Source organism: Mirounga leonina, unplaced genomic scaffold (genome assembly GCF_011800145.1).
Source record: "Mirounga leonina isolate KUSES-001 unplaced genomic scaffold, KU_Mleo_1.0 Mir_174, whole genome shotgun sequence".
NCBI classification, from domain to species: Eukaryota; Metazoa; Chordata; class Mammalia; order Carnivora; family Phocidae; genus Mirounga; species Mirounga leonina.
In genome coordinates, this window is record NW_023270451.1 from 56,598,043 (window position 1) to 56,621,726 (window position 23,684).

Consider the following 23,684-nt stretch of genomic DNA (forward strand, 5'->3'; position numbering starts at 1 on the left):
ATTCAACAATACATTAAAAGGATCATTTCTCACAGTCAAGTGGGATTTATTCAAAGAATGCAAGGGTAGTTCATCACATTGACAAGAGAAAGGATAAAAGTCATATGATCATTTGAATAGATGCAGAAAAAGCATGTGAAAAAGTATAGCATCAATTCATGATAAAAACTATCAACAAAGTGGGTTTATAGGAAACATACCTTAATATAATAAAAGTCATATATGAAAAACCCATAGCTAACATCATACTAAATGGTGAAAAATTGAAATCTTTTTTTTTAAGATCAGGAACAAAACAAGGATGTCCATTCTCACTACTTTTATTTAACACAATACTGGAAGTCCTAGTCTCAGCAGTCATACAAGAAAAAGAAATAAAAAGTATCCAAATTGGTAAGGAAGAAGTAAAAGCATCACTATTTGCAGATAATATAATACTATATATAGAAAACCCTAAAGACTCTGCCAAAAAACTATTAGAACTGATAAATGGATTCAATAAAATCGCAGGACACAAAATTAACATACAGAAATCTGTTGCATTTCTATACAATTGCACCCAAAAGAATAAAATACCTAGAAATAAATTTAATCAAGGAGCTGACAGACCTATACTCTGAAAACTATAAGACATTGAAGAAAAAAACTGAAGACGACACAAACAAATGGAAAGATAAGCCATGTTCATGGTTAGAAGAATTGAAATCATTAAAATGTCCATACTACCCAGAGCAATCTAAGGGGTCAATACAATCCCCATCAACACACCAATAATATTTTTCACAGAACTAGAACAAATAATCCTAAAATTTGTATGGAACCACAAAAGACCTCAAATAGTCAAAACAGTCTTTAGGAAGAACGAAAGTGAAGATAACCACAATTCCAGATTTCAAGATATAACCCTGATGGTTATAATAATCAAAAGAGTATGGTACTGGCACAAAACATAGACACATAGATCAATGAAACAGGATAGAGGGCCCAGAAATAAACCAACATCTATATAGTCAAATAATCTATGACAAAGGGGACAAGAATATACAATGGGGAAAGACCATCTTTTCAACAAATGGTATTGGGAAAACTGGACAGCTACATGCAAAAGGATGAAATGGACCACTTTCTTATACCATACATGAAAATAAACTCAAAATGGACTAAACACTTAAATATAAGACCTGAAACCATAAAACTTCTAAAAGAAAACACAGGAAATAATCACTTGGGCATCAGCCTTAGCAACATATTTATGGATATGTCTCCACAGTCAAGGGGAAAAAAAGGCACAAATAAACTCTTGGGACTACAACAAAATAAAAAGATTTTGCACAACAAAGGAAACCATCAGCAAAACAAAAAGGCAAAAGGCAACATACTGAATGGGAGAAGGTATTTGCAATATATCCAATAAGAGGTTAATATACAAAACATATAAAGAACTTAATACAACTCAACACCAAAAAAAAAAAAAAAATCTGATTTTTAAAAGTAGGCGGAGGACCTGAATAGACATTGTCCCAAAAAAGACATACAGATGGCCAACAGACACATGAAAAGACACTCAGTATCACTAAACATCAGGGAAATGAAAATCAAAACCACGATGAGATAGCACCTCACACCATAGGTGTGAATGGCTAATATCAAAAAGACAAGAAATAACGACTGTTGGCATGGATGCTACAAAAAGGAAACCCTTGTGCACTGTTAGTAGGAATGTAAATTGATGTAGCCACACTGGAAAACAATTCCTCAAAAAATTAAAAAAAAAAGATATATCACATTATTCAGTAATTCCACTACTGGGTATTTACTCAAAGGAAAAAAAAAACACTAATTCAAAAAGATAAATGCACCTCTGTGTTTATTGCAGTATTATTTACAATAGTCAAGATATGGAAGCAATGCAAGTGTCCACCATAGATGAATCAATAACAAAGATGTGGTATATACATGCAATGGAATATTAGTCAGCTGTAAAATGAATGAGTTTTTGCCATTTGTGACAACATTAATGGACCCAGGGGGTAGTATGCTAAGTGAAATAAGTCAGGCAGAAAAAGACAAATACCATATGATTTCACTGAACATGTGGAATCTAAAAAACAAAACAAACAAATAAAAAACAGACTCTTAAATATAGAGAACAATCAGGTGGTTGCCAGAGGGGAGGCAGGTTGAGGGTAGGGCAAAATAAATAAAGGGGATTAAACGGTACAAGTTTCCAGTTATAAAATAAATAAGTCACTGAGATGAAAAGTACAGCACAAGGAATATGGTTAATACTATTTTAATAATTTTGTACAGTGACAGATGATGACTATACTTATTGTGGTAACTTACAGAATTATCAAATCAATACGCTGCACATCTGAAACTAATATAATGTATGTCAATTACATCTCAATAAAAAGTTTCTTTAAAAATATTATATAAGCACTCATTGAGCATTTAGAGGGTTATAAGCAAAATACAAGTGGGATCAACTGAGATAAACGTAGGGCAGACTGAGTTTGTTTCCTGATTCTATTAACTATGAGCTGGGTCAAATTATCTCACTTTTCTCTTTGTTTTTTCCTCTGATTAGGGTAAATAGTAATAGCATCTATCTCAGAAGATAGTCATGAAGAAATAGATAAGCACATGTAAGGAGCATAGAATAATGCCTGGTAACAATATGTCCCCAATAAACTACACAGCAAGTGACTGAGTCATGATGGGGATCCAAGAAAAATGGGCACTAAATATGTAAAATTTGCATTAATGGGTATTAATACCCCTTATATAACATTTTGTGTTTTTAATGTCTATTATTTTATTTGATACTTAAACACAACTGTGAGATGAGTAGTACAGGTAGCATTCCTTTATCTTATTCGATGGTCGGAAAACAAAGTCTCAAAAATGGTGACCTGGACATTGTCACATGGCTTATTATTAACCAGTCAAGATTTTTAGCTAGATCTTATCATGCCATTGTTCACACCCACTGCATGTGGCCACACTGTCTTTATTTTGCCTCAGCCAGAATAATGCTCAATGATTCTATTCACTATGGGCGTATCATCTTCTAACAATTTCTGAGACTTTTTTTTTTCTGAGACTTTAAATAGAAATGAATTATCAACAACCATTTCAATGTGTATGAGTATTTTCCCCAGATTTTTCAGCTCAATTTAAAATATACAACCAATTACAAATTATCGCAGTTAAATTTGTAAGATGCATTGAATTTTAGTGGCACCAGATCCTTTTGGAAATAGGAGACTTGTAAATAGTAACTGTAAAAATAAATTGTTTTACCAGTATCTTCTTACTGGGGGGTTTACAATGTTTTCCTGGTTTTGCTCAATGTGTGGCTCAGTCAACCTATAGTATTCTTCTGTCTGTGTTTTGACATTTTCTTCTAAAGTGCCCCACGCTGTCTTTGTTGCTCAGTCTTTGCTGCTGCTTCTTCTGGGAATAGTTTAGTCTGTGCTGCTTTGCATGTTTCAGAGGTTTGCAGGCTTCCTTTAGCAGTAACTCAGTGTTTGCTTGTTGTCCCTATTATTACTAGGGTACATGGACCTTACTGCAAAAACCTATACACTCATGTTTCACCATGTCTAATGTCTTTTTTTTTTGCACTTAAAATTTTTTCTGCTTTTTTCAAACAAGATCCCATAGTAGATACTTCACACATTTAACTACCTTGGCTTTCTCATAGCCAAATACCCATTTGGCATTTACACAGGCTCCAATGGGCAGACATAACCTTCTTTTACTGATTGTACAGGCTGGGAAGAATTCCCGTCCACCCTCCCCTCAGGAAATCCTCTGATTTGTAGCTGGAAAGAACTGCTGTCGCGCAGAATCCCCAGAAAGTCAGGTACCCTCAAGAACCAGCAATACTCTGACTGCTGGATACTTCTCATTCCTTCATTTTGTAAGTACACTTTGGCTAAAATTTAAAAAGGCTACACATCAAAAGTTTGTACCAATATGCCTAATTTCCTCTCTGTCCAATGCTATCATGCATTAGTTGTGGTTTAAAAATATATAAAAATTCAAATAAATTCATTTTTAAAAATTTCTTCTAGAGGCAAGACAGGACAAAGTGAGAAATGTCACAAATAAAACACTTCTATTTGTTATTGTCATAAATATGCAATATGTTGTTATTCAATAGTAGGAATATATTTGTGAAATACAGTGAGGGTCACTCTTGTGTTAAGTTAGGTAGAGAATAAAGATAACTTGAATGACCTCGCTAGGGTCCTCTTCCAGCTGTCTCCACTTTATTAAGGGAAGGGGAAAGGGAAAATGTATAACTGGAGAAGAGAGTCTGGAAATTTTGCAACTTCTCAAAGATTACTGTAATTGAAATTAAACAGTAGATTTATTTTATTTGGCCTGCATGCATTCTTTTTTTCCATTTAGGCTTATCTTCAAAGGATTATTTTAATAATTGTGAAAGTTCAAACTCTCATACCTTAAATAAAACATTGAAATTACTGGTTGGTACACAATGGCTTTATGGAAAACTAATCTAAGTTAATCTAAGAAATTTCTGAGTGCAGAAATTTCTATCATCTTGAACAACACACAAGAGGGTCTAGGAGGGGTAGGGCAGGAAAGGGTGGAACTCGGACACCAACAGTTACAGAAAAATATCTCTTTCTGATTTCCACAAAGGGTGGCAAACATCTGTTTCTTCAGACATGCTCCTGGGGCTTCCCTGTGTGAGGGCTTGAATTCCACTAACCCCCTTTGTCATTACTAAGCCCTAAATACACTACAGAGTTAACTTTTCTTTTCTTTTTTTTCTCTTCTTTTTACTTTTCTTTCTTTTCTTTTCTTGTTTTCTTTCTTTCCTTCCTTTCTTTCTTCTGTTTTTAAATCATATCCTTATCATTTCAAAGGTCAAGGCCATTTCCTATTAGAATGAGGGAATGGTTGGGACAATGATGCCACATTCCACAATATCCCTTTGCACAATATCTCTTTGCATGATATTTCCAAATGATACAAGACTCACAAGAAAACCAAGTTAAAAACACACCTCTTTGTGTCAGATGGGATGTCATCTAGTGTCACCTGTCATGTCTTCTTGTCCAGAAGTAGACCATAAAACCTAGGTGAAAAGGTTTTCCAGTTATCATACTATTCCCAGAGCCACTGATAAAGATATTGGGAAATATTTTCCAGGGGTTCATTGGCTGTATGATTTATCAGCGAAAGGGTATTTCCTATGACTCCGTTTTTACCACATCACACCAGATGGCTTGCACGCTGAAAACACTCAAGTCAAGAATAGCTAATCTCCTTGCCCCTGAGAGCTCACAGGGCTTTAAATATTTTTTTTTAAGTTCCATTAGCCAAAGAAGAGAAAAAAAAACAACATTTTTTAAAATTTTAAGTTCCATTAGCCAATATATAGTACATTAGGTTTTGATGTAATGTTCAGTGTTTAAACATTTTGAATGTTTGCTTACATTTAAAAATAGTGATTTTCTACATGCAAAAGCTAAATTTGTGTCCTTTCCTCAAAGTCTGGCACCCTGGGGCCTGTGAATCCCATGCCCCTACAAAAGATGGAGCTGGGCGATATGTCTCTTTATAGGGGACATTTCCTCATCCATTCAAAGGAAGCCAGCTCATCTTGAACATGTATTTACATGTCTTGACATGGGCATTTGAGTTTGACACAATTAAAGGTCATTACCTTATGCCATTAACCATGTTTGAAGAATTTTTTTATTGAAAAAGAATATACATAAATCATGCACATATCTGTGTATACCTCACTGAATTTTTACAAACTAAACATACCCACGTAATCAGCATCAAGATTAAGAAGCAATGTTATGAGCACCCAGAGACTCATGAGTGCCCCTTCCAGTGACCACTCATCCCCAAATAACACTGATTTTGACCACACTTCTAGAATGCTTGCTAAGTGTTTGAATATATTTTGTCTCATATGATCCTTACAATACTGGGAGGTAGGTGGGGCTGGGTAGTTACTCAGACAAAGAATACAACTTCATTTATTCAATGCCTTTTTTGTTGCCTTCATCATGGCATTCCATAATTTGGGCAGTATATTCTGTGAATAACCTGGATAAAATCCACCTGAAAATCCTCCAATCCTACTGAAATAACTAAACTTGAGATGTTATATAACAGATAATAAAACCCGACCCACTGAAAGCGCCTGTTATTTCAAGCAGTGGGAGACTCCAGTGCAGTGGAACTCCTTCCCCTCCAGCTTTTATTCATGTTGCTTGTTTTGAGGGCTCCTGGGTGGTGCTCTGATTAGAAGTGAAGAATACAGTTGTTAGAACATTTGCTGCAGCTGTATGCTCCGCTTTCAAAGTTCCTATATTACTGAGATATTGCAATGGCTCTGAAAATACATAAAGCATTATTGTTATGCTTAGCATGAGCCCTGTAATGCTTCCATTTGGGGAATTTATTTTGATGGAAATAGCTCATTAGACCAGAAAATGCCTGTTTTGTTTTCATTTCATTTAAAAAAAAAAAAAATCTGTGCATGTTTGCATAGCAGGTAGAGTTAAAAACCCAGTGTAGCAAGACTTCAGCTATTTTTTTCTTCCCTTTCAAAAACAATAACAGAAAAGGGACTTTATATATAATATGCCCCAATTTACTTGAAAATAATGAATGCATACAATTTTGCATCCTCAAGTATTAATTATAGAGGAATTTATAGTAATTTATAATGCATTAGAAGATTATTTTTTTAAGAGAACTTGGCCAGAGCCAATGGTAACTTTAGCTCTCATTTATAATAATGGAATAACTGCATTGAAACTTGACTTTTTATTCTAATCATATAATTGAAAAATAACATTTAACATACCCCCAAACATGATGAACTCATTAAAAAGCTTTTTATTTGTTATTTTACAATAGTTAAAATAATTAGCTTGTTTTAAACAAAATTTTAGCCGTTATTTTCCTTAGTTCTTTACAGACTAACAAATACTAGTGGAGTTGTTTCTTCAATTATGTCACCGTATATGTCCAAATAAACTGCAAATATATTGAATTATAGTGCCCTGGTGGTTCTGTTTAAGAAACTTTCTATAACTGCCAACTTGCATGGTATTGTGTCTCTAGAATTCATAGGCATTTTTTTTTCTTTTATGTAAAAGAAAATCAAGATTTTCTAAGGTTGGCATAAGGAGGTTGAATCAGTCGTAGAATAAGGGGCAGGTGGATTTTTATGGTCTTCTTTTTGGGGATTTTACTGTGTTTTCCCCTACTGTACTTGTAACTCTAACCCTGATCCCAATTTTATTCTGAGAAGTGGGTTTAGTGCTTTTCTGGTTATTCCATTTTGACCCAGCTATGACTGTGTAGTCTTTACCTTCATAATCTGCAGTGCAGCTTAAGTAAGGCACTAGACAGGATTCTAGCTCTTTCAAATGGAAATAAATGAGGGAAGTAGATAAACTACACTATTTGGCTTATGAGGCAGACCTTAATGTCAGCTAGAATTTTACTATCAGGATAGGCTAGCTCTTTTCTGGGTCCCCAGAGGCCTGTTCTTAACAGAAGCCATATCTGACCACTGCCCCTTGGAAACACCTTCAAAAACATCTAGAAGTCTCAAAGTTAATAGGAAGATGGAGAGGCAGAAATAGAGTTGGCTCTTTTTTTCTTTTCACATTCCTTATCCAAAGACAAGAAATCACTCTTCTGTGAGTGATTGGTCCACAGACCTTAGGAGAGACCTCATCTGCCCACAGAAGCAGGCCCTGGCTTAAAGCCTCCACAGGAGAGTCTGCGGTTTAACAATACAATAACATCACCCCTCCCCTTAGGGGTACCATAAAAGGTCCACTTATGCAGAAAAGGGTGCTTGCTTTGTGTTTTTTAACCCATGAGAGAAAGCCCTTCATTTCTATCCCACAGTGAGGTACCCAAATTCCCTGCAATCCTCTGGCAGAGAAGGGACAGATTTAGCCTTAATGTGGGGGCGGGGGGATCCTTCTTGGGTGGGGGGTGGGGCCTCCACGAAAGGCTGATCAGCAAAAATCTTGACAAAATATTTGTATAGCTAAGCAACATAGTTATCTCTGGTCCATTCCAGATCATGGTGGTTGATACTTCCTACCACCTTTCTCCTCTGAGGCCTTACCATCTGTTGAGTGTGCTTCCTCCAATCTCTGCCCCATGGTAGATAGGGGTTTGATGTAGACCAGGTTTCTACCAGCTCTGTGTGTGTCTTGGGCGGGGCGGGGGGGAGGGTGACTGGTGGGGGGGAAGGTGAATTCTGTGCCCTTAGATAAAGGTAATATGCATGAATCAATTAGGTCTCTTTTTATTGCAATTTACAGACATCTAATTTGACCAGATTAAGAGAGGAAATTCATTGGTTTATGTAGCTGGGAAGACTACTGGGGTAGTTAGCTCTTTCAAAGAATATTCAATAAGGTCTGGAACCAGAGATCTAATGCTATTTGCTCTAACCTTATTTCTGTTAGTCTCTCAATTCTACTGCTCTCTGATTGGTTGCATTCTATATATAGCCTCTTTCAGCTCTGCTGGAGAAAAAGTATTTCCCTCAGCATCCTTTCACATATTCTAAGACAGGACTGTTGGTTTTGCTTCTGTCACGGGCTCCTGTCTTATAGCAATCGCTTTTGGAGTTCAGCCCAAAGACACAGAGTAGGGTCTGGGACCAGAAGCAGAGGGGTGGGTTGAGAAATTTTGCTGGCTAACAAAAAGAAGCAAACAAATAAAAACAGTATCTCCAGCAGTTCTCTCTGCAGAGTGTGCATGCATCCTGTTCCATCTCTCTCCGTCAGTGAGGGCTGAAGCCTGTTTCTTCCTGAGTTTACCCAAGTGCAAACACAATTACCATGAATATATTCTCCCATGAAGAATGTATATTCCTGCTAATCACATGGAGCCATTGCTCTGGCACCATTCCTTTTGAAATGATATCTCTGGGGCACCTGGGTGGCTCAGTTGGTTAAGCGACTGCCTTCGGCTCAGGTCGTGATCCTGGAGTCCCGGGATGGAGTCCCGCGTCGGGCTCCCTGCTCAGCAGGGGGTCTGCTTCTCCCTCTGACCCTCCCCCCTCTCATGTGCTCTCTGTCTCTCTCATTCTCTCTGTCTCAAATAAATAAATAAAATCTTTAAAAAAAAAAAAGATATCTCTGGTATCGTTTACTGAAAGTACATTTGCCTTATTGTTGGACTTAGCCATTTTGAAGGGCCTCCCTTTAGCTAAAGATGCTTCTGTCTGTGCAACAGTGAGTGGATGCGTCTTTTATCAGTATTTTCTTTCAGAACCTCAAGTTTCTCTCCTGATGATGGTGATATATGTATATTTCAGTTTTCCTTATTACAGTTCCAAATGGACAACTGAAAGTGTGCCCTTTTTTGAGGAAATAAAGAGAAAATTTGGTTTCAAGATGTGTCTTTCAGAAAAATTCACAAAGAATGACATGGAGTGTCTTTTCAGAAAGCAAAACAAAAATTCACTAGAATGCCAACTAAATATTTCTTAACCTGAATATTAATTTCCCCCTCAATCCTCCCTTAGTACTTCAACCTCAGAAATTAATTGCTTAAAATAGTTTGGCAACATAACAGAAGCAAAGCACAAGCATGAAAATGGACAATAGACTGGCTATTTAGATTGGGGAGAAATGAAAGGATAGTTTATTTTGACCTCTTAGTAATTGCTAAAAATAGTAATGACTCATTTGATGGTGGACATTAGTATTGAATAAGAAAGTGGCCCAAATGCAGAGAGTAACCATGCTATGATCCAGCTCACCCATGTGGCACAGTTTATGGTACTTTGTCAGTTAATCTGGGGAAAAGGGATCTACAGGTGGGATACTTTCCCAGGAAGGTCAAGTATTCAGGCACAAGGGAGAGAACTTTCTTCCCCAAACTTGTTGCTGATAACCAAAGGAAACAGATATACTTCTTGCTTCTTTTGTGACAGAGAGCTATCACTAGGGGCATGTATTATTTTTATTAAATCTCATTCTTCTTGAGGCCATTGATTATTCCTTTTGTGAGAAGAAACATCCACTAATTTCAAACATTACCTTAGAAAGGAAACAGACAACTTACATAAAATAAATCATAGAAAGCCGATGAACTGAGAACTCCTTTGCTGAAAGCCAATTTGCCAAATGACCAATTTGCCTAAAGCGAATTTGCTAAAAATCAATTTACTGGATGACCTAGTCTCCAAATTATTGAGGATAGAACCAAATTTTGGTTCCACCACTGCTCCTACTTCTGCCACTGCTCTTTGTTGTCATGTTTGCCCCAGTTGGGTCTTTGCCTTTGGTAGCAAAACAGCTACCAAAACTATGCAAATGCCTGTTTCAATGTATTTATCAGACAGTCATTAGAGGCTATGTCATCTGTTTTAGAAAAAAGGAAACTGAGGTTTACAAAAGTTAATTAACTTGCTTATTTCAGTCAGTTAAGTTTCCATACGCATTACGTACACAGATTTCTCTGGGTCCGAGGCATCCACTCGCTCTTAACCATCATTAACCGTTATATTGTTATTCACTCATTTTTAGAGTATTTCATCCTGCGACCATACCTAGGAAGAACCAGGGCAAAACAAGTTCATAATGACCAGGATCTTTTAGGAAAAGAAAGGAAATACCAGCATATTAACCAATGCTCTGTGAGGGAGTGGCATATTTGGATTGATTAAATATTCTGTTTAAAATAATTATCTGTACTCCACCTTGGAGATAAATATTACACAGAAATACACAACCCTACATCTATATGGAAAGAATGGAACTTTATTGTTTATTTTAGGTTGATTTAAAAGATATCGCTGAGCTTGGAGTCACTGTTCTGATCAAGAGGAAGCCAGATTCAGAGTTCATACGTGGAACAAAGATCCAACAAATATTTAAAATCCTGAGAGTACAAGGTTATAAATTCATTTGATAAATGGTATCAGCTGTCAAAAAATGTTACCAGTCAGTAACAACTTACTCGTTCTTACTTATTAGTGTTATCAGGAACTTTTGATATCAGTCCTGGCAACTGGGATGGGGAGGGTAATCTTACTTTGGAATAGTAGCTCATTGATGGAGTCACATCTTCCAACAGGTAAAGGATGCTGTCCCTGCCCACAGAGTAAGAGCCTAAGGTACAATTCAATAACCTGTGGTCAACAGTGAAACTGAAGCTGAGACGTTACAGAGGTGATATACTGAGGCATTCATGAGCCCGGGCAAATTCATGTCATTTTTTCCCGGGAACTATGGTACAGAAGAAACAATCCATTCATATCACCAGATATAATGCCTGCTCTTTTTCAAGGGAGGATATTTTTCTGACTAAGTGGTTATTGGCTCTTTAGAAAAAAGAGGATTTTTAAAACCTCTCCTGGAATTTAGGTGGGAAACAGGATCACTGTGCCAAATACGGCACACTGGGGTACCTATGAATGAATTAGAAAATGGACTCCATCAAGGATAGGGATATATTCAGATTGGCTGGGGGAACCTGGGCTGGATCCAGCTTCCCTGTTGCCTTGGCTGAGAGTCTTTGTGTGGGGCACAACCTGTGTAACCATGTTTTCCTTCCTCATTAAAAACTGTGACCAACAAAAAAACCCATACTATTTACAATCTAGTTTCCAAAAGTCTGTTCCTCGTGTCAAATTCCATATTCTCATCAAATATTTTATAATTAAGTACTAATTACTTTCTAATTGCCTATTTGTTTTGTTTCTTATTGATTTTAAAGTAAGTGTATTTTAAAGTAAGTTTTTTGGTATAAAATGGTCCATGCTCATTATATCTATATATGTATCTCTTTATATAAAGTAACAAAAATGGACAAAGAAAAAATGAAAGTCTTTCCCCACTCCCAGTCTCATCTTCTGGAAATATCCACTCTAGGACTAGGCCTGTGAGGGAGGGTAAATAACTTGCCCAAGCTCTACCTACCAGTAAGCAAGGGTTTGACTCAGGCCCTTTGACTCAGGGTTACTCTCTAAAACTCTACATTCCATTGCCTCTGAACAATTTCAATGTCTTCATTTTTTTTTTCTTTGGATTTTTCTCAGTTATTGCCATAGAAAAACTTCATTTCTCTTACTTTCACCCTCTCTTCCTTTTGCTAGTTGGGAATCCCATATGGTTCCGGTCAAGTCAAGCAAGTACAAGAATAGAGCTAATGAAATATCTTCATTAAATAAAATCAAAGTTTTATCTTTTGTAGTGAGATTGACAGTAACAGGAAGCGACAGCCTCAACCTTAAAATATCTTGAATCCTCTTCAGAATCTATAATGACATCTTCTACTTTCTCTTTCTCTTATAATTAAAATTTTAATTTAATTTACCTTAAGCACTAAAGTTCAAGGGAAATTTCTTATTAAATTTTATTGTACCTCTTATTTTCCAAATTTATAGCAACTTCTACCTCACTTTGTATGAATGAACTTGAATACTGCTTCAGACTTCTTTCTTAAACTCAAGTACCTCTTTGGAACACATAAAGTACATAAAGTATGGAATAGAATCATAAAAGTGGCTCTATTTCTATGTAGTTGATTGATTTATAGAAGGAGCTTCATTGCATTGTAGTCAACATAATATGCACTACTGGATTATATTACACTTATTTAAATGTTTTCTAGTATGTGATCTCTCATCCTTTTAAGTAATTTTTCTTATTGCATTTTGAAATTCTCAAGAGCAGAACCTCTTTCTACTGCATGGCATGTCTGTTTACAATATAGACTTCACACAGGTTTAATAAATTTTATTAAATTTTGTTATATAATTAGCCATCAGATGTGAAAAGCCTTTCTACAGAGCTATTTTTTATAACATGATAAGCTCTTACATTACAGACTTTATTTATGATGGGTATGTAGTAAGTTTTACTAATTTTATCCAAAAGTTTTAGGATGATACATTTTGGAAGGAAGCTGGGGTAAAAGCTTCAGTCCAACTCCAAGCATCTGGTCCCTGATTCAGATCACCTCTGGCCTTGTTTTCTTGCAGCATTGATTGAGAAGGGTGAGACCCCAGGAATCCTGGTCTGCAGAGTTGTGGCTCCTCCTTTGAGAGAGAATGCACTCTATGAACGGAGAGTTTATTTTTTCACATGTAGCTAAAAAGTAGGGAATGTTATTCACTATAATGATTACTATGCTGTTTTAAGATTAAATGTGGACCTAGCTCTAATTATAACTTACAACATTTAAGTTCTGAATTTTTAAAAGCCACGTGTTTGTCCCTACTGATTTTTCTTTTTCTCTTTTATACAGTTTTATGTATTCCTGCATTTTTAACTTGCAAAAGCAGCATGATACTTAAGATTTTGTATTGTTTCTTTTTTCCTTTTCTTAAGACTGTGTTTTTAAGATCTACCCATGTTTGCTATTTGCATTTCCAGATCATTGCTTCTAAGCAAGGCATAACGTTTTATAGTATGCATGCACCATGCTTTACCAATCTATTCTGTTAGTGATCTTATTTGATTCGAACTCTGCCACCACCACTAATGTGACACGTTCTTCTAAATGTCCCCTTAAGCAACTGTGTGAGCGATTCTCCAGGGATATGCCCTGGAGAGGGATTGCCAGATCATCGGTTACACCATTCCAGTTTTCACTAAGTACTGCCAGACAGTGCTTCAGAATGACTACTAGTTTTATTTCCACATTTTTGGCTAACTCCTGGTATTGCTCAATTTCTAGATTTTTACAAATCTACTAAATGTGAAGTAGTACTTTAATTTGCATTTTTTCCTAGTAATTAGTCAGACTCAGCATCTTTACAAATCCTTGTTAGTTATTTATGTTCTCATTGAATTTCTCTTCCTGTATTTTGTTCAATTTTTTTTCCTATCAGGTTTCTTATCTTTTTCTTTTTTTGTGTAAGTTTCTTTTAGAATGTAGATACTAATCCCGCGTTAGTTTTTGTTTTTGAAGGGTCTTCAGCTTTCCTGGTTCTGTCAGTCCTTAGTCTATGGCAACTGATAAACAGAAACCCCAAATTTGGTTTAGTCTTCATCTTGTTGACCTTTTTGAATCTTGATTAAGAAGTGCTTTTTCATTCCAAAGTCACAAAGATTTTCACCTGCAATTTCTTTTACTGGCCTTACATTTTCTCCACTAATTTTCACACAACAACATAATTTTGTTGAACTTCAGTGGATGCTACGGCCTTTCCTCAAGTGAGAGATCTAAACCCCTCCACGATGTAGTAAACCAAATTCAGCATTTGGCCAAAAAGCATACTCTGGAGTAAACCTTTTTTCTTACGTATTTAACTTGAATTTAGATTTAAAAAACTGAAATGTAAGAAAGATTTTTAAAGATGTCTGTGCTTTCTTCAAACAGGAAGGAAGCAAATTTTGAGAAATGTTCACAGTTGTTGGTCTGATTCAGTGACAGTAGGCAGGATGGAGAAGATGCATTCAGACTGACAGCCTCAGAGCAAAGTTGTAAGGTAAGTATATTTGTTTGGATCACAGCAGTCCCATTAAGGTGCAGGAGTTTAAGCACATGCCCTGTTTGTATGAAAAGCATTATTGTTTTCAAACATTTTCCATTCCTCCCTAGCCGCCTTTCATTTTGTGCCTTTCGAATGATGAAACAACTCACATTTCAGAGCTATTGCAGTGTTAAAGTTGTGGCTTCATAGAAACCCCAAGCATTTTCTTTTTTTTTTTTTTTTTTGCTCTACATTTTGATTTTTTTGTGTGTTTGTTGTCTCTTTTGGTTCTTAAGTTAACCTAATTTATAAATTGAGCCCTATCCATTTCCATTTATTTTTTTATTGCCTGAAATTTGTGTCAAAAAACTCAGAGGATACGGCCCCAGAGGAAACAACCTATTTCCCAATTTTAGATGCTAATTCACTACTAAATTTCTTGGGTTCTCATATATTTATTTATTTTCGATCCTACATCTCACCTTGGATGTACAGTCTCGACACGGCATTTATTGGGAGGGTTAGCCTATCCCCAGAAGAGAGGTACACAGGATGCATGGAAAACTTTCACAGCTCCCGTGACCTCTGTCTTTTGGGGAGTTTCTTTCATGTCATTGCCATTCCTGGAATAGCCAGAGACCAGGGAGCAGAGCCCGGGGAGAAGAATAGGAGGCTGATACGGTGACCTCCCAAGCCAGCTGTGCAATCTGCCTCCTTATCTTCCAGAGAACGAGGCCCTGCAGCAGCTGTTCAGTGGAGAGTGCTCAGGACCGCGCTGGGGGCCTCTTTACTTGTCTGTTCTTTGATCCCCCCCACTTTTTGTAAGCCCAGATGTGTGCTCAGATGTGAGACAGCTGTTCAAAGGACATCTCAGGATAAAAATCAACTTCTATTCAGTCATTATTATCAATTCTTCAGATATCATTAGTCTAGTAAATATATATGTCATGACTCGAGCAAATCTTCGCTACTAAGTGGGGTATTTTCTCAATGAGGTTACGGTTACCAAAACTTAAAAAAAAATAATATCCTGTAACGATTCTTATGCTTAAATATATATTTTTAATAATCCCCCTCCTGCCAGGGCTGGTCCTATACCTACCTTGTATAATTTAAGGGGTGTAGAAAAGCTACTCTGTTCATAAATGTTTCACCAGCTTGTTATGAAACCTATAGTTTCCCCCGGAAAGGCCTCGTTTAGGTCAGGCATCCCCAACTAAGCTCACATGCAAGGGTTGTCTTACAACATGGTCATCTTATTGCCACCCTGAAATGGGAAAGCATCTTGCTGGGGACGGAAGATGCAAATGGGCATGGGTCAAATAAGGTTCCTGCCCTGGGGGCCCTTACAGTCTGGAGAGGCAGGGTACACATACTGATGACAAAATAACAAGACGAAGGAGCATCTGTGTAGATCCTTACATCCACTTGTGTAAATCATCACTTCTGTAGAAATCATCACATTCTGGGAGTTCAGAAAGATCTCCAAGGCCTGGTCCTCAGAGAAAGGGTTTTCGGATGACTAGGTGCTGAAGGCTGACACAGATGAAAGGTAGGGCTTGGGTAAAAGAGAGAAGATAAGGAATATTCTAGACCAGGAACAAAAGTTAATAACGTGGAAACAGGCCAGGCCAGGGTGACTGGAATGGGTGAGTTCATATAAGAGGTTCCCAACAGCGAGTATGCTGTTGAAGACAAAAGCTTGCATAACAAGGTCAAAAAAGTGGACATTTCTTGTTTTCTATTTTAGATCTAACCTATGAAAAGCCTGATTTTTAAAATGCACATAAAGCAAAGAGAGTCATTGTGTTTATTATTTAAGCCACAGAAAGACTTAACAAAGCTGTGTATAAATGACACCCAGGGCCTCTCCTAAGCAAAACTGTGAACACATCAAATCTGCCCTTGATTCCCTGACATCCTCTTTTCCTAGGAACGTGATTTATTTCTTTGCTTGCTGTCCCTTCTACTGGAGATGATCTGTCTAAATGCCTTTGGGATCAGCCCATTTTCTGCCCGTCCATGGGGTTTTTATCAGAAAAATTGGGAGAGAAAGAAACCCACTATGCTTTGTCTCCTACTGTCCCTAGATTCTCCTAAAATGAAACCCTCTTCTCTGGCTCTGCAATCTTAATCCCAGACCGCTCTGTGCCCCTCCTCGCCTGACTTCTCTTCCACTGCAGCATCCTTCTGAACTTTTCAGGGTGCCGCCCGAATCCTCAGTTACTCCTGGTACCCTCAAACCCTTCCTGTAATGTTTTCTTCCTTCCTGATCTTACTAGAGACCTAGAGGCCTCTTACAGGTACAGTTTCCAAGGCTGCTCATTACACTGAGGTTTCTCATTCCCTCATACACCACATACATACCTTAGGGTGGGGTAACGCCCTCCTCCCTTCCCAGTTCCCCCTTCAGATCTTTTTTTTTAATCCAAATAAAAACACTTAGTCCTTTGAAGCCCTTTATTTCCTTCTACCAACCTAAAATCTACCAGCCAGTCCGGTGTTCCATCCTGATTTACTACTTTCCCTTCTATTCCAGCTCTTTTCGTCATCCTCACTGACTGCTCACATTGATGTTTAACCCAACATTTTAGTTCGTTTTCTTGATGTCTTCCTTCCAGTGGCCTTTATGTCCAGTTTATCTCAGGTACCCAAACCTATGACCACATTCTGGACATTGCAATCATTTGCAACGGTTCCTTCTCTGGAAGAACACATTGAAACACTCTCCCTATGACTGCAACCTAACTGTCCTTCTAACTCTTTATCCAATTACTAATGCTCTTCTCAACCTTTACCTGCTTAGGGATATCCAGTCTTTTCACTGTTCTACTAATTTTCCAGGTATCACCCCACATGTCCCTTTATTCTCTTTTTACTCTCTTCTCTATGCTGACTGGATGCCATAGTCCTTTCTTTTTTTTAACTACACTGTCATCTAAATCTCTAGAATCTTTAACCCATTGTCCTTTTGTCTCATCCACCTGATAAAATTCCAAACCTGGGTCAATGCAGCCATGTGCTTTCTTCATAATGGCACATTAATTGGTGAACTGTTGGAAACACACACACACACACACACACACACACACGCACGCGTAACTTCATGGGCTGTTGCCACCCAAATTCATGGTTTCTACCTTCACTTGGTCATCCATCCTGCCACATCTCTTCTGGTGCCCCGATTAGCTCCCCTCTATTTCCTATGATGCTCCTTCAAATCTTCTCCATTAGCCTCTGACTTCTATCGCCCCCACCCGCACCTCCACGGTCTCATTTTCGGCAAATGAGTTTGCCTCTAGCCTCAAAGGAAAAAAGAAAGAAAAAAATAAAAGGAACCCTCTTTTTCTTTCCCAAACCAACAAACTTAGCTGCCTGAGCAACTATTATTTCCTCTTTATCTCCTGTTGAATCAGAGAAGACACCCCTTCTATTTGAGGATTATCTTACTCATGGTGCTTTGAGTCCCATCCTTTTATATGCTGCTGTTATTCAGATTACTAATCTCTCCTGTATCCCAATCTCCAACCTGCTCACCTAGTTCATCGCTTCTTCTCTATGCCTCCTCAATCCCACATCCTCTCTAACTGTGGCTCTGTCACTCTGCTTTGCCTCACCAGCAGAAATCTCCAGAGAGTTGCCTCACCTTGATCTATGCCATATTCACATCCGCATCCACATCCTTGTATCATCTCCCTTTCGCTCTCCTGCCACCTGGTGAATCTGCTCTTTTACAAATATGCAGTTGTTCATTCCAAAGGACATTTGTAAGCCCTCCCCTTCCTTGTCTTCTCTGCAGCACTGACGATTCTGCCTTCTCCCTCTTTTCTGACAAAGTGCCCTCTTGCACTGCAATTTGCTTCATAACAGATGTGGGAACGCATCTGCTTGCCAACAAAATCCTCACCCTTACATCCACAATCAAGCTTCCTTTCCCCCTCCTGTTGCAAGAGAAGAGGTGACCTCTTCTTCCTGAGGCTAAACCTGTCACCCACTGGTCTGAATCCACTCGGCCAGAAACCCAGACCTCTTGACTCCTCCTCTCTTACCCTTCTTGATATAATCAGGCATCATGTCCTACCAATTCTGCCCCATTTCCTGTCTCTTGACTCTCTCCAGTATCCTCATCCCCACTCTAAGCATTTTGGATCAGTGTACCATTATCAGGTCCATACTGTTATTTCAACAGCCTCCAGAGAGGCCAACTTACTGCTAAGCTAATGCTGCTTCAGTATTAAGGTTCTATACTTCCACAGGCTTTGCAAACACCCTGGTCTTAGAATGTTGCATTCTTTGTCTTAAATAGAACTTCCAAATTGCCTTAGCTTTAACACCTACCATCCTTGGGCCTGCCCCCAGGCCCACATACTGTGTTGTCTCCAGTATTGTGCCCAGCTAACCCATGCTCCATACAGCCGACAGTGTGACTATCTGCAAGTGAAAATGATACTACTGTGCCACTTCCTTGCTTAAAAATCTTCCAATGGTTTCCTATTGCTTTTAGCTTTTAGGGGAAAATTCCCAAATACAGCTTTTGGGTCCACTCTGACCTTACCTCTGCTTTTCTCTCTGGAACCCCCTTTCATTACACATTTTACACGTTTTCAGGACATTCTCTTATCTGCAGGGTGGTAAGCAGGGCAGCTTCTATCTTTCTTTGAAGATGAGAAAAATAAAGCTCAGAGAGGATACATAATCTTCCCAGGTCTATGGAACAAATGACTTATGTGGCCGAGATTTGGGCCGAGTTCTTCAGATTCCATTTGCAACTTATTTTTCCATTATAACATGTGGTTTCTATGTACAAATGTGCTCATTCTGCGACTATGCTGAAAACAGAAAAGTCTTTGTAAATCCTGGGTCACTTATTAGTTGGTAAGGTTTTCACAATTTGATTTGGATGTCAACGAAATCAACTGGGTTTTGTTTTGTTTTTTAATTTTTAAGTAAACTCTACACCCAATGTGGGGCTCGAACTCATGACCCCGAGATCAAGAATCACATGCTATACCAACTGAGCCAGCCAGGTGCCTCTCAACTGTTGTTTTTTGTTTTGTTTTGTTTTAATTAATCTTCTAATTATTATATTTTTGTTCCTACAGTCATCTAAATTTTCCTATTAACTCTTTACAGGCTGACATGTGTTAGGGCGTGTGTTTCCCAAACAGATCCATTTATAAAGGGGATGGTTTAAGCTGGGATGCTCCCAGTTCTGTGTGAGGTCATCCTGATTTCAGAATAGTGTACCGACTGAGATGGTCTGGAACTTGCCTGAACTTTTGCCAGGTTTCTTCCTGACCTCTCTTTTCTTAGAGAATTTCCTTAAAAAAACTTGCAATTGTAAATTCTTTCTCTGCCCTCTGAGATGTAAATCTCCCAGAAATATAATAATGCAATATCTTGAAAAGTCTTCCTTGTCATTTTTATCAAGTGTCCAGTATAATTTCTTTTTTGTAGTGTCCACCATTGAGAACTATTTATAAATATATGGAAAAATATATTTGTAGGCACAACACTGATACTGATCTTGGTCCTTTCATTGCATTTCACATGCCAAAAAGATTTTATCCTATGTATTTGCTACTTGTACACAGAAAAATAATTGATGTATATTTCTCAAAGATCACATCACTGTTTCAGGGGCGCCTGGGTGGCTCAGTCATTAAGCGTCTGCCTTCGGCTCAGGTCGTGATCCCAGGGTCCTGGGATCGAGCCCCACATCAGGCTCCCTGCTCGGCGGGAAGCCTGCTTCTCCCTCTCCCACTCCCCCTGCTTGTGTTCCCTCTCTAGCTGTGTCTCTCTCTGTCAAATAAATAAATAAAATCTTAAAAAAAAAAAAGATCACATCACTATTTCAGAGTGCATTGATTTTTTTTTTTTTTAGATTCCCCCTTTAAATGGATTCTGACAGAGGGTGTCACTTTGGTTACCTTTTTCTTCTTCTAGGTAGTATGTTTTCTTGGCAATGTTTTTCTTAATATAAGAGCAGACAGCATTGTTTTCCTTGCTGATAGTGCCTTGAGTTATTTTATGACATAGTTTCATTTGTCTCCATAAAAGTAGGAGAATATTGAGAAGGCTGGAATATAAGGAGAGGCCGTTCAGCCCACCAGGCTCTTTTCCCTTTAATGCACCCTGGAGAACATTTAATTGCTTCTTGAATGACCCCCAAGGTCTTCCTAGAATGAGCTTGTTGTCTTCTTTGTGGAGGAGACCATCCCCATTTCACTGGAACTCATTGTGACTTAATTATAGGATACATATAATAAATTGGAGGCAATCAGTAATCCTTAATCAAACAGGGTAAATTTGTTTCACATGCAAGACACAATGGGCCCTTGTGAAATAGATGGCACACTTTCATTTACTGAACGATACCCAGATTAATTAACTCACCTGATAGCTGTGGTTCCAATTTCCCAACTGCAACTCAAGTCTATCTTATGCTTGCCCTTCTTTCTTCTCTTTCTTGTTATCATTCCATGAAACTGCTCCTTAACAGACTTGCAGATTCAAAGATGATCATTTTGGTCCACATATGTTATCTTGTCATTATACAAAATAAAGCATATATTTATGAATAGCACATAGTATATATGTATATATAGGACGTATACATACATATATCTACATGCATACATGCATGTGTGTGTGCACAGACACGCATACTCACCCGCACTCGGTGTGGGAAACACTAACATTTCTTTTGATGTGGCATTTCTTTAATTACAACTCCATTACAAATCTTAGTTCAATGGGTCTATATCCAGAATTTTACAGTAATTTCCTCAAGCCTCCAGCAGTGCCTAATCACTTTCTAGAGCAGAGATTTTAGCTGTTTGGTGTCTGCTGGCTGTTTTCCCTGAAAATTACTGTAAGAGATTTAATTGATTTATATTTCATTTATCTTACAAAAAGTTGAGGTTTTTATTAAATTTAAGTGCCTGTTTAGTGCCTCTCATTGTGTATCCTGATTACTTTTGGTGACTCAGTGTAACATTTAATAACTATTAGTTTTCTTTTGGAGAGTTCTTAACCAGGAAACAAGAGTTCTTACAGCTACATAGATAATTAACTTGAAGCTTGTCTGTCTCCTGAGAGACATCAAATATGTAAATGAGGAACTTAAGCCTTAACAAGACATGGTAAGGAAATCACTAAAACTTTTATCACATGAAAGCTAAAATCCGCAGTTAAAAAATATACCAATATGCTTTGAAGAACTAATATATGCTTCTTTGCTTAGGATTTGTGAAATTTATGGGCTTTAAATTCTTTTTCAAAGCTGCAGGAGCTAGTCAGATCTGTTAAGAAAAAAACCAAAGAAGATAATAAGAAAACAAGGACAGGAACCACATTTAAATGTTCCACAATGCTACCATATGATTGGAGCTCAACAAATATTTAATAAACATACACCAAGGTTTTCTCTTTTATTTTACAAAATCCTCATTTGCAGTACCTAACATTGTTCCCATCTTTTAATCATAATGCCTTTCAGAGCCAACCAATACATGATATCTTTGGACTGTTTTTTTTTTTTTTTTAACTAATTAATTAATTTTTTATGTAGTGTTCCATGATTCATTAAAGACTTAAAACAGAAGGAAGAGCCATTCGTGTTTGATTTTTTTAAACTGATTAACCAGTTCTCTTCATTTTTCTGTACATGCCTCTATTGTATAATGTATCTAAAGAAAAATATGGAGGAAAAGACCCTTTAAATTTCTGAGCTTGTTTTAATATGAAAACATTTTATCATTATAAAAACTTCTAGTTACCTGGATAACATGTTTTTTTGTTGTAATTGATGGATTATGTTTTCTTGAGACATGTGGAACTAGCGAATGGAATGGGTGAAACTGAGAAAGCATTTGTAAATTCACCAGAGAATGGTTTTCTTGAAAAGTCGATAGGTTTTTTGATTTTTTTGAAAAGGCAAATCATTTGAAGCTTTTAAAGACCATTTACCTGGCTCTCAGCGGGTTATGTACTTTTAGTGGAGTGTACCTCTAATTCTTTCCTCTAGTCTTCAGCTGGGTGTGCAGATTATATATATGCGAGTCTATCGCTGGAGTTAGGGATAACACGGCGGCCCAGACCTGCCCCGGATTTGGACGTGGTTGAACGCCCCTGTGGCTGGTGCGGCGGCGTGTGTCCCGTGGGGACAGGCATCCACTTGGGGCTCGCAGAGAGCCACGGCCGCAGTGCCTTTTCCCTCTGCAAGTCCGGGCCACAGCGCAGGCCTAACCTGGGCTAGAACCAGGGTTAGGATGGAATGTGCATCATTTCCTCAAGGAAATTGTCTGACTCTTACGTAAACACATTAAATAGCACTTGGTCAGGAATAAAGGGCATTTGTGTGCTTGACCAAGGCTCCTCCGCCGGAACTCAGGGAGTGCCTCCCGTATCAACTCTGGCGAATGTGACTGAAGGCAAAATGACTAAGAAGAGGCAGCATGGAGGAAAGGGCCACAGCCATATTTTCTTCAGGATAATAATGCTGGTTTCACTTCCTTTCTGCCCATCACGCTACTTTGTCATGATGTGAGCACGTGTTTCCCTACGTCCTAATGTTTCTGAGTTTCCCAAGTGATAAGGTATTACTGGGATTCTAGTCATAACATCAATACAAGTTTTAATGACAATTCGTTTTTTCTTTCTTTCTTTCTCTCAGCTTGTTTCAAGGGTCTCCTAAGCCTGATGTCCCGAAGAGCTCCGAGTGGCCCCGGGCCATGGGTTGGTTATCACTGCGGTGCACGCTCGCGCTCAAACCCTGCGGGTGGTGGAAGAGGTTTCTCAGCTCATGAGAAGTTTACAGCCTCACCGGGGAGATAAAGTTCAAATTATGAATATTCACCACCTTGTGTGCCATGGATTTGGTTCCCTCTTGACTTCCAACCTCTCCTCAACATCTTTTAGGTCTCTTAAATTTATAATAAAAATATCTTTCATTGGTATTGTACTTTTCTATTCATAAAGCTCTGTCATGTTCACAATCCCATGATCCTTGCAGCACCACTAGCTCACTGCCTACTTACTCGTTTCTAAACCCATTAAACACACCTAGAATTCAGATGAACCACGTCATCCTAAAAACAACAACACAAACACAATGCATCTGTAGAAAAGAGAGGACTGGCTCTGTTGTAGGACAGCAGTTGTTTGAGAATTGTATTTGGACTACAGAAGCTAATCTAAAAAATCTTTGATCATC

General features: G+C 38.0%; 1 long non-coding RNA gene across 1 annotated transcript; it reads left to right on the forward strand.

The window, feature by feature from the left end:
• Window positions 1-3,478: 3,478 nt before the first annotated feature.
• On the forward strand, window positions 3,479-23,585 carry LOC118021002. Its single transcript, XR_004682074.1, has 4 exons — window positions 3,479-3,928; window positions 11,122-11,216; window positions 14,374-14,482; window positions 23,145-23,585. It is a non-coding gene; the product is annotated as an uncharacterized LOC118021002 (long non-coding RNA).
• The last annotated feature ends 99 nt before the right edge of the window (window positions 23,586-23,684 follow it).